General features: G+C 40.6%; 2 protein-coding genes across 5 annotated transcripts in view; one reads left to right on the top strand and one right to left on the bottom strand.

Annotated features, from left to right (window-relative positions):
* LOC120931421 (dual oxidase 1-like) overlaps positions 1-11,443 on the bottom strand; it is a 180,812-nt gene extending 169,369 nt beyond the window's left edge. The window contains exons 1-2 of one of the 3 annotated variants that reach the window (XM_040342840.1): positions 11,319-11,440; positions 9,937-10,054 (exon numbers count right to left, since the gene is read on the bottom strand). The gene's annotated coding sequence lies outside the window, so the exon portion shown is untranslated. Of the gene's footprint in view, positions 1-9,936; positions 10,055-11,318 lie in introns of all 3 variants that reach the window. The other 2 variants (XM_040342839.1, XM_040342841.1) reach the window with 2 other exon arrangements.
* A 58-nt stretch (positions 11,444-11,501) lies between these two features.
* LOC120931422 (dual oxidase maturation factor 1-like) overlaps positions 11,502-16,592 on the top strand; it is a 67,484-nt gene continuing 62,393 nt past the window's right edge. Inside the window, exon 1 of one of the 2 annotated variants that reach the window (XM_040342843.1) lies at positions 11,502-11,667. The gene's annotated coding sequence lies outside the window, so the exon portion shown is untranslated. The remainder of the gene's footprint in view (positions 11,668-16,592) is intronic. The other variant, XM_040342842.1, reaches the window with a different exon arrangement.

The following is a 16,592-nucleotide window of genomic DNA, read 5'->3' on the forward strand; positions in this document are numbered from 1 at the left end:
CGAATTGAGTAGCGGGGGGTGCCGCCACTAATTGAGAAGCGGGGGGGGGCCTTTATAAAATAAGAAAAACATATAAAAAAAGGGGGGGTTGCCATCCAGGACCCTGGGGACAAAAAGAAACCTCTGGGCCCTTTAATAAAAATAAAAAAAGAAACCTCTGGGCCCTTTAATAAAAAAATAAATAAAAACATATATAAAAATAAAATTATAAAAAAAAAAAAAAAAAAGGGGGGGGGGGGGGTTGCCATCCTGGGCCCTTTAATAAAAAAAATGCATATATGAAAAAAAAGAAATAAAAATAAAAAAGAAATAAAAAAATATATTAAAAAAAAGTATTTATTTTTATAAAAAAAAAGGGGGGTTGCCATCCGGGGCCCTGGGGACCTCTGGGCCCTTTAATAAAATAATTTAAAAAAAAACATAAAAAAAAAAAAGAATTAACATTTATTAAAAATGGGGGGGTTCCCACATGGGGCCCTGGGGACCTCTGGGGCCCTTTAATAAAAAAAAAGGGGGGGTTGCCATCCGGGCCCCTTACAGGTGTACTGCCTGTACCCCCCTGATGGCGACCCTGTCTGCAAATACTTTCAGTATATGAAGGCTCTACTGTGTTTGTAGCTTCTGTAAAAAAAAAAAAAAAAAAAAAAAACCTGTGAAAATCAGACCAGTTGTTGTCAAACTTTGAACTGTATGCATCCATTTTGTCATCACTATAAATGAGGGAATCTGTGTACATTTACCATATGTTGCAGAACATTTTATTAGCAGGTTAGGTATTGAGGTGAGGTAATATTCTAAAGTCACAATTTCAGCTAAAACCTTATGTTATAGTTTTTAACTGGATAAGAGTGAGAACCTCTATATTTTTTTATTGCTGAGTCCTCATTGGTAACAGGTTTCAGTGATAGTAAGCTTTAGTAGGTTGCCAACTCGGGGTTCCATAGAGCGTGAAGTCTAAGCCCCAACCTGCTTCTTCACCAGGGCCCCTGATAGTGGGGATAGACTTGCAGCAAGCTGAAACTAGGTCTCAATCCCCAGGTACGTCCTGCTAAAGATGCAGAGACCACTTGCATGTGCAGAGTACAAACCAGACATGTGCAATACATTTTTTAACAGATTTAGACAAATTAGTTAATTCGGAAATATATTTTTTTTGTTTGCTTAAATTTAGAAATTCAAGATTTAAAAAAAATCAGTAAAACGGAAATTTGGAAATCCAAAAATAAGAATGAAAATCTGAAAATTCAAAAGTGAACAATACTGAACATAACAAATACGAATTTATCTGGGCTGTGGGTGTTAGGCCTCGTACAGACGAGCGGACATGTCCGATGAAAACGGTCCGCGGACCGTTTTCATCGGACATGTCTGCTAGCAGATTTTGGTCTGATGGTTGTACACACCATCAAACCAAAATCTCAGCAGACAGACAGCGCGGTGACGTTACGGTGACGACGCGGTGACGTGGCGGCGACGATGACGCGGCGACGTGTGCGAACCCAGAAGTTCAATGCTTCCACGCATGCGTCGAATCACTTCGATGCCATGCGCGGGTTTTCGGGCCAGCGGACATGTCCGATGAGTCGTACTGACCGCCGGACATGTCCGACAGACAGGCTTCCAGCGGACATGTTTCTTAGCATGCTAAGAAACATTTGTCCGCTGGAAACCTGTCCGGTCGGCCAGAAAATTGTCCGGTCGGCCCTACACACGACCGAACATGTCCGCGGAAACTGGTCCGCGGACCAGTTTTAGCAGACATGTTCGGTCGTGTGTACGAGGCCTGAAAAGGACAAAAGAACAAAAAGTTATATAACAACCTTGAATGGGTGGTCATAAAGTTATGGTTGATTGGTGTATATTAAAACAACATGTGTGTATATACAACAAAATGTGTGTATTAACAACAAAATGTGTATATACATGTAGCGCCACCCCCAAAGGAGCTGCTTTAGTGATTTTGGGTTCTCTGATCTCCACCTCAACGTCAAGAATGACCTCAGCCCCGTTGGCACACCTCGTTAACCACTTCAGCCCCAGAAGAATTTACCCCCTTCCTTACCAGAGCACTTTTTGCGATTAGGCACTGTGTCGCTTTAACTGACAATTGCGCCATGCGACGTGGCTCCCAAACAAAATTTATGTAATTTTTCCCCCACAAATAGAGATTTCTTTTGGTGGTATTTGATCACCTCTACTGTTTTTATTTTTTGCGCTATAAACAAAAATAAAGCGACAATTTTGAAAAAAATTCAATATTTTTTACTTTTTGCTATAATAAATATCCCCAAAAATCTATAAAATAAAAAAAATGTTTCCACAAAAAGGAGAAATATATAGAGCTTGCACATGAAGATATAACATAAGTAGCCAATTGCATTACTGTCCCTGGTAGAAAAATAGGTATATATTCCCAATTAAGGGATGGGGCCTGGGACTATATGAATGCAAATTGGGTATGACATAAGAACAATGGAATAATACTAATAGCTCTGGAACCACAGAGATCATACAAGGAGACAATGTTTATAAAAAATATATATATAGTTTTAATTGTACACTCTAATAATACAACATAGGCTAAAAACCATGATCACATGAGAGATTGCAATTCAACATTGATTGACTTATATAGTATCATATACTGTGGGTCCTACATATTTCGCCCATTGGGGCTTCCTCAGGGACACGTAAATATATAAGACAATCTAGAATAGATAGATGAAAACTTAATAAGACATTGCAAATACATAGATCATTTTACAAGAGTGTTAGAAATATCAAAATCATCATGATTCATCATATAAAAATAGAATAGAATAATTAATTCAGTAGCCATATGAAAAAAAATATATGTATAAGGAAAATATACAATAAATACAATAGAGGAAAGAGTATATATATATTTTTATAAACCTTGTCTCCTTGTATGATCTCTGTGGTTCCGGAGCTATTAGTATTATTCCATTGTTCTATTGTCATACCCAATTTGCATTCATATAGTCCCACGCCCCATCCCTTAATTGGGAATATATACCTAAAATGTTTCCACAGTTTAGGCCGATACGTATTCTTCTACATATTTTTGGTAAAAATGTTGATATTGATTGGTTTGCGCAAAAGTTATAGCGTCTACAAAATAGTGGATAGATTTATTGCATTTTTTTTACTAGTAATTGCGGCAATCTGCAATTTTAATTGTGACCGTGACCGTGACATTGCGACTGTCATATCGGACACTTTTGACACATTTTTGGGACCATTCACATGTATACAGCGACATTAGTGTTATAAAAAAAACTGCACTGATTACTGTGTAAATATGACTGGCAGGGAAGGGGTTAACACTAGGGGGCACTGACGGAGTTATTATGTTCCCTAATGCGTGATTTTAACTGTAGGGGGACTCACAAGGGGAGGAGACCGATGTGTGTTCCTCTGTACTGGGAACACACATCGGTCTCCTCACCTCTGACAGGACATGGATCTGTGTGTTTACACACACAGATCCACGGTCCTGCCGTGATTGCGGGCAATTGCGGGTGCCCGGCGGACATCGTGGCCACCGGGCACGCGCATCGGGTCCCGAGTGATGCCGTGCGCACGCCCCCTAGATGGCCGGGAAGCCCAGGACGTCATATGACGTCCACCCAGGATGGGAGATACCATCTGTGGACGTCATATGACTATGGGCGGGACCTGAAGTGGTTAAATAAGATTAAGGACTGCAAACACATTTAAGGACATGAGAGGAAAACACTGTTATCCTGGCTGTGGATTGTCACCAAAGAAAAACAGATACACACCTGGTAGTGATAAACAAGTTGAATATATTATCACAGTTTAACCACTTACGCACCTTCCTGCCCAAGCCAATTTTCAGCTTTCAGCGCTGTCGCACTTTGAATGACAATTGCGCGGTCATGCTACACTGTACCCAAATTAAATTTATATCATTTTGTTCCCACAAATAGAGCTTTCTTTTGGTCTTATTTGATCACCTCTGCGATTTTTATTTTTTGCGCAACAACTAAAAAAAGACCAACATTTTTGAAAAGTTTTTATTTTTTTCTGTTATTTTCTTTAGTAAAAAAGTAGGTTGGGCACTGACAGGCGGCGCTGGTATGCTGCACTGATGGGCACTCATAGGCAGCACTAGGCACTCTTTGGCGGCACTGATGGACACTCATGGGTGGCACTTATGGGTGGCACTGATGGGTACTTATGGGTGGCACAGATGGGCACTGATAGGTGGGCACTGGGCATAGATGGGCACTAAGAGGGGGCACTGATGGACACTGGGTGGCACTGATGGACACTGAGGGGTGGCAGTGCCCATGTTGCCAGTCAGTGCCCATTTGTGGGCACTGATTGGCATCGATTGTGTTAATTTTTTAATTTTATTGTTTTTTGTGCCCATTTCTGCTCTATTGAGCCCCGGGGGGCACTCCCTGGTGGTCCAGTGTTGGTATCCGAGGGGGGGCTGCGCTAATAAACAATCAGCGCAAACCCCCCCTGTCAGGAGAGCCGCCGATCGGCTCTCCTCTACTCGCGTCTGTCAGACGCGAGTGAAGAAGAGCCGATCAACGGCTCTTCCTGTTTACATCGTGATCAGCCGTAATTGGACACGGCTGATCACGTGGTAAAGAGCCTAAGCCAGAGGCTCTTTACCAAGATCAGAGATGCAGGGTGTCAGACTGACACCCCGCATTACCGATCGCCGCGCTGCGCGCCGGCATGTAATCCTGCAGGACGTCAATAGACGTCCAGTCAGGATTTCACAACCACTTCCCAGACGTCAATTGACTATTGACCGGGCAGGAAGTGGTTAACACATGTGGAAACTCATAGCACTGTTAAACCTTCCCGCAGAAAATCAATACAATAGAAATGACAACCTTCAATAGTAGCAACTGTAAGTATAGAAAAGACAGTAAACTATATACCCATAGCACAGAGCTGAGAGGGAGGACAGAAGGTTTGTCAACTTCTCAGCTCTTTCTGGGCCACAAACACAATTGAGAGGTAAAAAAAAAAAAATGGGTTAAACAGGTATAGTAAGTACAGTTCCGTAACAATACAGGTCCTGGGTTGAAGAGTACTGTTGTATTCTGCTAGCAAATATTGGGGCCCTTTGTAAAGAGTAGGTTTAATCAAGCATAATTGAGACAGTAATGATGTAGCATATTCCGTTAGGTAGTGGTTTGTAAGAACAGACTAGTTAAAGGTGACTGGACAGCTGCCAACTGGACACCTGGATGGGCATTGCGATCCCTGAAGCGGTGTGGGTCATCTCTGATGGGCTAGGCGGCGCTGAGTTTCTGAGCAGGGTCTCTGGGTGGAGCGGTGGTGTACCGTGTGGGTGTCACTGTTCCTGGCTCCTTTCTCTCTTGACAGCAGTCTCTGGCAAAACATCTCTCTCTCTCAGGTGGAGTTCCACCACACTCCCTTGTGTCAGCGTGGCTCTCTTTCTTTCAGGTGGAGTTCAGACTGTCATACCACACAGGGGTTTTTGTGGTTTGGTCTCTGTCTCTCCTCAGCCACCTCAGTCTCTCCTCTCCGTCTCTGCACTGTCCTGTCAGAGCCTTTTTCTTTTCCTGGGCTCCTAGACCCTCTCTCTCTCTCTCTCTCTCTCTCTCTCTCTCTCTCTTTTCCTCTCAAATCACATCAGCCTCCTCAGCTCTTCCTAAAATTCCCCTTTTTTCCAGTGTCCTCTGTGTCTCCATTTTTTTTGGAAGCACACATCAGCATCTCCCTATGTCCATCTTGTTACCAAAAGAAAAGACAGAAAGAAATTGCATGACAAATAGTCTTTCATTGCTCCATGACAAAATGCCTGCTACATACAGTATATTCACATACTGTATATAAATCAGCTTCACATTTGAACAAAACAATGGCAGCCCCAAAGTAGCTCTAAGGATGCCAATTTAAAGGCAACAGGACAGATGAGCTATATAATGATGAACAAATAAAATAAAATATTAAAGGAGTTGTAAATAAAATAAAAAATCTATGCTGAAATGACTGTTTACAGGGTATAGAGACATAATAGTTAACTGATTCCTTTTAAAAACTATTACAAATAGATACAAATCAATCATATAATGTACCTGTAGTTTCTAGTTTCGTTTTTGCATGTTGTTTCCTGCCTCTCTGCTGTACAGAGCATACAGAGCCACAGAGCAGTGATGGTTTGGAAAACGAAACTGATCCAAAGGGGAGGTGCTGTGGGATTTTAGACACAGTAATCACACCTCCTTGAAGTTAGTGACCGAGGAGAAAAAGCTCCCAGCACTGTGGTTATCAGGAAACAGACAACCAGGAAGTGTGGAGATCAGAGAAGAATTACAGCAACTTGAGAGCAAAAACGAACAATGAGGACATGAAAACAGCACTGCATTAAGGTAAAGGAAGCTATTAAGATAAACAAAAAATTCCTTTACAAATCCTTTAATATTATATTCATCATTATTATTTCATTTAGTGTTTTCTATGCACTTTATTGATTATCGTCATTGTCTGTTCTTTTGGCTCACTACTTTGAAGTGTCTCACCCCTTTTAATTGTTTCATTGTTACATTTTCATAATCTCCTAGCTATGGCCCAAACTGATTAAGACATTAAAACTCACTGCATGACTAAATATTTTGATATTTTAAGATCAAAATGCATTGAAGACACATTTTCAAGAGCATTTTCGGATGCCCATTTGTACAGTGCACACGGTTATTGTAGCATAAAGGAGCCAGCACATGTCTCCACCCCTACCCACCTCCGAGCACAGTCCCTTGGTTTCCCCCTTACCCATCTCCCAATACCAAGAAAACAGAACCACGTATAATTTTGTGGTGCCAAGTAATTTGTATGGAATTTGTTAACCACTTAAGACCCGGACCATTATGCAGGTTAAGGACCTTGGCCATTTTTGCGATTCGACACTGCTTCGCTTTAACAGACAATTGCGCGGTCGTGCGACGTGGCTCCCAAACAAAATTGGCGTCCTTTTTTCCCACAAATAGAGCTTTCCTTTGGTGGTATTTTTTCACCTCTGTGGTTTTTATTTTTTGCGCTATAAACAAAAATAGAGCGACAATTTTGAAAAAAATGTAATACTTTTTACTTTTTGCTATAATAAATATCCCCACAAAAGATATAAAAAAAATGTTTTTTTATTAGTTTAGGCCGATATGTATTCTTCTACCTATTTGTGTTAAAAAAATCGCAATAAGCGTTTATCGATTGGTTTGCGCAAAATTTATAGCGTTTACAAAATAGGGGATAGTTTTATGGCATTTTGATTAATATTTTTTTTTTACTACTAATGGAGGCGATCAGAAATTTTTTCGTGACTGCGACATTATGGCGGACACATCGGACAATTTTGACACATTTTTGGGACCATTGTTATTTTCACAGCAAAAAGTGCTATAAAAATGCACTGATTACTGTGAAAATGACAATTGCAGTTTAGGAGTTAACCACTAGGGGGTGCTGTAGGGGTTAAGTGTGACCTCATGTGTGTTTCTAACTGTAGGGGGGCGGGGCTGGACGTGTGACGTCAGTGATCATCTTTCCCTATATCAGGGAACAGACGATCACTGACACTGCCACAATGAAGAACGGGGAAGGTGTGTTTACACACACCTCTCCCCGTTCTTCAGCTCCTGTGACTGATCGCGGGACAACGGCGGCGATCGGGCCCGCGGTTCCCGCAGGCGCAGTCACGGAGCTTCGGACCACTACTGGGCCGTGGCTGGGCTCCTAAAGAGGACATACAGGTACGTGCTTGTGCCCAGCCATGCCCTTCTTCTGATGTATATTGGCGTGAAGGGGTCCTTAAGTGGTTAAGGATGATATAAAAAGCCCCTGGGGCCAGCGACAAAAGTCCACCAAGCAACAATAGATCCATCTGGCAACAATAGATCCCCCAGCAACAAAAGATCCCCCTGCAACAAAATACCCCCTAACAACCACAGATCCACCCCAGAAACAATAGACCCCTACCAGCAACAGCTAACAATAATAGACCCTCCAGCAGTCAGCAACAATAGACCCCTGGGGCCAGAAACAAGAGACCATTAAGCAACAATTGATCTCTCCCAGCAACAATTGACCCCCTAGCAACAATAATCCCCTCTCTCAACAATTGATCCCCCCAAGCAACAGTAGGTCATCCAGCAGCCAGCATCAATGGACCCTCCAGCACACCCCAGCACCCCTTGCCATTAGATACATTTAGTGCTGGAGGTGCCAGAACTGCGCCCCCACAAAGGGGAAAAAGGCCTGCTCTTAACTCTCTCTATATCGTCACTAATCAATCACTAACAGACTCTCAAACTGACCCTGATGCTTGTCTCTATGTGCCTGTTTATTAACCTCTTTTGGACCAACCACTGTACGTAAACGGCTTTTCTTCACCTCTACTATTTCTGGAACTCTCCTGTGTATGCATGTCTGCGTGCTCAGTCTTGTGATCATGCTGTGATTGGACACAGTGAATCACTGGCAAAAGTTACTAAGACAGTGAGAGTGGCTCTTGCCCTCGTGATTACTTTGACCAATCACAGCATCACAAAATGTAAACAACATCTGCCGATAGCTGGCTGCTAATCAGAAGGACCTCACACTCCGACCAGGGCCGGCGCTAGGCATAGGCAAGTCAGGCGGCTTCCTTGGGCGCCAGGGTAGGGGGGCAGCAAAATCCGGATCCCCAGCCACTCGCTGGGGATTTGGATTATTAAAATACCTCCAGGACCGGCATTTTTAAAAACCATGCCTTATGGCGCCAGCCGCCAGGCTAGGGTGCTTTTGCACCTGTGGAGACATCACCTTCACCACTCTATTCCCAGCCTGCAGTGCTGTAGCAGCAGCAGTGAGAAGATGAGGGGAGAGAGCCGGGACGACAAGGAGCAGCCGGCCGGAAGTGCTGCATGATGATTGATGGTGGAACCGGCCAGGGCAGGTGAGATGGTGACGGAAGCCCTGCATGTAAGTCCGGGCTTGCCGCAATGTCCGATCCCCCCCCCCCTCTCCTCCTGGTCACTCGGGGATCTGTTGTGAGAAGAGTAGACAGACTGGCAGCAGCGCCGCTCTCCTTCAGTAAAGCCTTCACCGCCGCTGGCTCAGGTACATAGTGGAAGTACAGACAGGACGCTCAGTGCTGCAGCCTGCACCCAGTCACAAGAAATAAAAAAATGTACTCTGCTGTCAAGTTTATAGTGCATTGTACTGTGTACAGAGGGGGGACTGGTTTGTGTGTGGGGGGGGGGGTACAGAGTGGGGGGACAGAGTGTGGGGGGGGACAGATGTGTGGGGGAAACATACTGTATATGCAGAGTGGGAACTGGTGTGTGTGAGTGTGTGGGGGGGACACAGATGTGCAGGGGGGGTATGGAGGGGGAACAGATATGTGTGTGTTGGGGGGTTACAGAGAAGAACTGATTGTGTGGGGGAAGGAACAGTTGTGCAGGGGGTACATATAGTAACTGATGTGTGTGTGTGTGTGGGGGGGGGGGGGGGTTAAGGGGAACAAAGGGGGGGGGTTCAAACTTGTGTTGCATACACACGGTCACATAAATGGTGTTGGAAATTCCGATCGCCAAGAGCGCAGTGACGTACAACACTACGACAAGAGTGCATTGCAAGATTCAAGATTCTCCCTATTTACTAGGGCAGGTTTTTCCTTTATCTTGCACACATGCTTTACTGTAAATCAGAGTCAATGGCTTGGTATTTTGGACAGCTATTTTATGAGAAATTCCCAAAGCATGAACTTGAGGACTGAGGTTTGAGAACCACTGGACCAAGGAACCTCACTGTTTGTACATTGCCAATCTCTGTTTGTTCCTGACTTCTGTTCTGCCTATGATTTGGTGCCTAACTACTTTGCTTGTGACCTGACTTCTCTGTACTACCAGCTTTATTCCTGCTCACCTGACACCAGAGCTCCCAAATTCCAGTCTTCAGTTTCTGCACCCTGGCAACTGTGCCCTTTGATGTCCTCACTCAGCTTCTAGGGGTGGTAAGAGGCCCCCCTTGTTACCTTGGACTCCTTATACAAATACATGACATTGGGTAAAATCCCGGCTTTTGTGAATTGGTTCACTCTTAAATGCCATACACCATTATTTAAATAAACGTAAGCTATGCATCCATGCACTAACCAAGAGCAATAGACCGAATGTGTTATTTAACCACTTCCTGACGGCCGTACGACTTTATACGGCCGCAGTGTGGATCTTAATTTCCTGGAGGTCGTCTATATACGCGTGCCCGCCGCATCACTGAAATGCCGATGCGCGTGCCTGGCAGCCGCGATGTCCGCCAGGCACCCACAATCGCCGGTTACAGAGACAAGGACGTGGATCTGTGTGTGTAAACACACAGATCCACGTCCTGTCAGGGAGAGAGGAGACCGATCTGTGTCCCTTGTACATAGGGACACAGATCGGTCACCTCCCCCAGTCAGTCCCCCTCCCCCACAGTTAAAAACACTAGGGCACACATTTAACCCCTTCCTCACCCCCTAGTGTTAACCCCTTCAATGCCAGTCACATTTATACAGTAATTAGTGCATATTTATAGCACTAATCGAAGTATAAATGTGAATGGTGCCAAAAATGTGTCAAAAGTGTCCGATGTGTCCGCCATAATGTCGCAGTGCCGATAAAAATCGCAGATCGCCGCCATTACTAGTAAAAAAAATAATAATAAAAAATAATAATTCTGTCCCCTATTTTGTAGGCGCTATAACTTTTGCGCAAACCATTCGGTTATTGCAAAAAAAAAAATGTTTTATTAAAAAAATTGGGCTATTTATTATAACAACAAGTAAAAAATACTGATTTTTTTTTCAAAATGTATGATTTTTTTGTTTATAGCGCAAAAAATAAAAACCGCAGAGGTGATCAAATACCACCAAAAGAAAGCTCTACTTGTGGGGAAAAAAGGACGTAAATTTTGTTTGGGAGCCACGTTGCACGACTGCGCAATTGTCAGTTAAAGCGACGCAGTGCCGGAAGCTGAAATTTCACCTGGGCAGGAGGGGGTATATGTGCCCAGTAAGCAAGTGGTTACACTGCACATATTTAAGTCAATGTTTAGCTTAAGCCTAGGTTTCCACTATTGCGACCTGAAAGTTCCGCAATTTGACACGATTTTTGCCGCGATATTGATGCAATTTGGAGCAATACCAGTGTATTTATGACTTGTCATGCGACTTTGCAGTCCCAAATCACCGGACAAGTTGCACAAGTGGAAACAGAGCCTAAAAGTTACGCATCTGCGGAGTAAAAATAAGCAAATTGGTCACTGACCTTAAATGAAGAATATTCAGTCTTTCTGGCCAATCCCTCTTGTCTTCCTAAGCTTTCAGCATGCTGCGTGTATCATGCAACCCTGTATGAGACACAAATGATTCCTACAATAGACTCCTGAATTAGTTTGGTGGGGCAGGGCTGCTATATGGCTCATTTAAATATACAGCTCCAGACATGTACTTACAAAGTCTGAGCCGTGTTTCACGCCTCCCTAGAAGACAGGATGCAAAAGTATTACTGTAGATATTTCTTTTCCTGCAGCACTCTTATGAAGTCACAGAGCCATAGAAACACATCAACTGGCACACAAGCTGCAAACTGCTGACCCATACCAAGCAGTAGCAAGGTAAGAAAACTCATTGCTTACGTTTCATCGTGCCATTTATTAGTTATTAATATTATCATTGTTTGTTGGTTTATAAACAAGAGTTTTAAGTCAGGTTTCTAAGCAGCTTTACTGTTTAACGATATTGATGATAGAAGTCCCACATACTGTATATATTAGCTCATTGTACTAATAATATAATACTTATATTGTGAGATAGAAAAATATAACATATTATGAACAACAAACTTTTTTACCCTCCAGGTAAAAAAAAAAAAAAAAAAGGTTAATCACTCTTTAATTAGGAAAGTAATAATCCCAGCAGTAACTCTATTCTCTTCTGCTAGTACTGTACTTCTAATATTGTTACATGCATTGATTTATTTTAGCAGAAATGGAAGGACTATTCCACATTATAGAATGTCAAAGTTGTTTCCTTTACAGCTCTTGTCTCTGTTTATTTTACTTTTGTCATGCTATTCATCTGAATTGTACAGTAATGACATTGATCTGTAATCTACTGTAATGCAACCTCCTTATTTTAATAAATCACATTGTTGTTAAAAAAAAAAAGTCAGAGTTAGAAATGTAATAATAAACCAATGATCAAGGGGCACATGTATATGTTGTATACAATGACTATCATCACCTACTATCTCTGCAAATGTACACGTATGTGTGTGTGTATATATATACACATATATATAGATAGATAGATAGATAGATAGATAGATAGATAGATAGATAGATAGATAGATAGATATATAGATAGATAGATAGATAGATAGATAGATAGATAGATAGATAGATAGATAGATAGATAGATAGATAGAGATATACTGTATTTATCTATATATATATATTTTTTTATTTGTGACACAGGAAGCACAATTGTATTGTATTTACAGGACAGAAATAACATTTATTTGTTATATTGATCCGGAGTTCCCAAATTCCAGTCTTCAGTTTCTGCACCCTGTCACCTGTGCCCTTTCATCTGCCTTTCATGCCCTGACTTAGCTTCTAGGGGTGTTAAGATGGAATTGTGCAAGGGGTTATTTATTAGTTTATTAGTTATGTAATAATAACATCTTTTGTTGGTTTAGAAAACAAGAATTTTATGTCAACGATATCAATGATAGAGGTCCCACATACTGTATATATTAGTTCACTGTACTAATAATATAATAGGTTAATCAATCACTCTTTAATTAAGAAAATAATAATCCCAGCAGTAAATCTATTCTCTTCTGCTAGTACTGTGCTTCTAATATTGTTACATGCATTGATTTATTTTAGAAGAAATGGAAGGACTTTTGCACATTTTAACATGTCAAAGCTAGAAATGTTATAATAAACCAATGATCAAGGGGCACATGTATAGTTGTATACAATAGAATGACTATCATCGCCTACTATCTCTGCAATTGTATCTGTGTGTGTGTGTATATTTTTTATATATAGATAGATAGATAGGCAGAAAGATAGACAGACAGATCAGATAGATTGATAGATAGATAAGTATATATATATAGATAGATAGATAGATAGATAGATAGATAGATAGATAGATAGATAGATAGATAGATAGATAGATAGATAGATATGTCTATATAGATATAGATATATCTATATAGATATATCTATATCTATATATATATCCATAGATATATATCTATATATATATTATATTTGTGACACAGAAAGCACAATTCTATTGTATTAACAGGACAGAAATACATTTTGTTATATTGATGCACTGTAGTTGTTACAAAGGAAACACTGAAAAATCACTAATTTGAAAACCATTTGATAAAATCTCTGACCCTTTGACAGAAAATACCTATCTAGTTCTGAGAAATCAGCATCACTCTTTGCCTGCAGATAAATATCCCTGAGCCCAGAATTGATTTAGTATATCATTGTAACAGTAATATGGACAAACATGCCACTGCTGAGCTGACCTTAAAATGTTAAAAATTATAGTTGCCTGGCTGCTGCACTGGCCTCCAACATCCCCCCTGTCCCCACCTGCAATACTTTGTGAGTTACTAAAACAAGTCTGCGGATCACCTTAGGCTGAGGAGACTCAGAAGTCCTTATCTGCATGCTTGTTCTTTGCTAGTGACTCAATCAAAGTAGTAAGAATGACAAGTTAACACTGATAGCCTTCATATTTCTCTTAAGGAAAGGTTTCCATGCTTTACCGTGTTTACGTAACTTTAAAACAAAACTTCAACCAAAAAATACAATACAAAAAACAATATAAAAAATAAATAGCCCATTAAAAGATATAAATAACAAAACTAGTATTTGATGCAATATTTACTTTCAATTCAGAGATTTTCCCCACAGTACTTTTTTGTGCATCTAGATGTCTTTCAGTCTAATGGCCCTCATCATTCAACTCACTTTCTATGAAACAAAAACAAACAAAAAATTAAACAAAAAAAAATTAACTCAGCGCTGCTCCTATAAAATACAATATATATATATATATATATATATATATATATATATATATATATATATATATATATATATATATATATATATATATATACATACATATATATATATATATATATATATATATATATATATATATATATATATATATACATATATATATATATATATATATATATATATATATATATATATATATATATATATATATATATATATATATACATATATATATATATATATATATATATATATATATATATATATACATACATATATATATATATATATATATATATATATATATATATATATATATATATATATATATATATATATATATTCATTCATTTATATATATATATATATATATATATATATATATATATATATATATATATATATATATATATAGTCTCTGTGAACAAACGTGGTCAGTGCCAATATGGTGCACAATAAATGCAATCAATATAGTCCATAAACTATGAAATGTTGAGCTGGTGACAAATTTATATATTCAGGTGACTTCTAGTGCTCCCCTCCTGGGTCCCCACTCACCAGAATGGAATGGTATATGTGCCTGTATTAGGATGGTGGTGTCAGTCCACGGATTATGCGGTTATAGTTGGCCTTGGAGTGTGGGTGTCTACTGGTCTTCTCCCGGTGATCCAGATCACTCAGGATCCCTAGATCAGCAACAATCCGCAACAATGTAGTATCAACAAAACAGAGGAGAGAGCATATAGCGTAATACTGCTATTTATTTTCGAAAATTTTAAAAATTTTAAAAATTCTGCGTTTGGGGTGCTGATATTAATGTATTGGCACCCACAGCAGATCACAGTGCATTTTGAATGTGATGCGGGAACATTACTTCCCTAAGCGCGTTCTGGTGTGAACTTTCCCTTAATGAAAATGAGGATATGTGATATTTTCATATGTGCCCGGCATTCAGCTTTAATACTTTGTAACTCTGGCCTGGAACAAACATGCAGATCAGGAAAGTCAAAGTGAAGTCAGAATTCTTATTTAAATATTTGCTCCAAGTCAGCAACTTAAAAGGTACCGAAGCACATAGATCAGCATGATAGCCAGGGAAATAGTTTTTTTTCAGAACAAAAGGCCATCAATAACGGCATCCAGGGCCGTTTGAAGCGGGAAGCGGGGGACTGGGGGGGAGTCGGAGGGGGGACAGGGGGGACAGGGGGTTGTCGCTGTGGAAGCATTTTGTTTTAAATGCTCATTGATTTTGCTATAAACCGGGTAGTACCGATAAGTGGGGGTGGGGGGGGGTGTTTGCGCTGCTCCCGCCGAAGGGAAGTACTTTTTCTGATAAGCGTTGGGTAGTACTTTTGACTGCCCCCCCCTTACCCCACCCCCCCATGTTCATTTTACCCTCCCTCCCTACCGCATACCACGCAGCAGGAGATTCAGTTTGCTGTTCCTGGCCAGACTGAAAGGAAGCAAGCACTGAGTGTGTGCACTTCCTGTCAGTCCGGCCGGGAACAAAAAACTGGATCTCCTGTACCGCACGGTTACGGTACCCGGCCGGACTGCAGGAGGAACTAGGAAGAGGAGCTCGGCCAAGCTACAGGCTGCAGCCCTGCTGGGGCCCCAGGCCAACTCGGGGGCCCCAAGCAATTGCTTATTTTGCCTGTCTTGTTCCGACGGGCCTGACGGCATCTATACTTCTGTATTCTATGTATCCTTGTATGAACTTATATATTTGGTGCATGTTGGGTTACGGTTTTATGTGAGCATATCAATCTTTTTATATACCTGTTGACTACTCTATAAATTATATATTGTACATTACACTACCCATTTGTATAGGATGATAGACATAATGTTAAACCCTAATGAACAGGTGCTAGGTGGCACTCAGCTACACCTCAGCAATAATAATACTACCTAAATCATAAGGGATCAAGTTTAAGCATTTTTTTTAAATGGACCAACTATATATACTGCAGCCAGAGTGCATTTTGCAAGCTAGTGTTAAAGTAAATGTAAATCCTGACTGAATTAGATTTAGTTTGCTAAAACACTGTGTATCATAAACATTTGCCATGCTTTCATAACATTCTATTTTCACATTTTCTTTTTTTTAACTCTTAAAGTGTTACTAAACACACAACAGAAATTCAGTCTGTATATACAGTAAAGCATGCTTGTTATACTCACTGTGGAACCTAGGGGATTAATCCTCAGCATTGTGCAAAAAGGCTGTTTCATTCTGTCTTCTCTGATCCTCCCATTCTCCCACTGTCCTCAATCAATCTTCTGATAGGACAAAACCTTTGGAGACACTCTGCACATGCTCAGTTTGGTGTGTATTGCTATAGAGTTTTTTTTTTCTTGGGAGTGTGCATGTGATAAGCACAGGGCCTATAAGCACTGTCCAGACAGTGGGTCAGGGGTCCTGCAGACTCATAAGAGACTCAGAGTAAAATGAAAACTCCTTCTACAAGCTTTAA

Source organism: Rana temporaria, chromosome 3 (genome assembly GCF_905171775.1).
Source record: "Rana temporaria chromosome 3, aRanTem1.1, whole genome shotgun sequence".
Classification (NCBI taxonomy): Eukaryota; Metazoa; Chordata; class Amphibia; order Anura; family Ranidae; genus Rana; species Rana temporaria.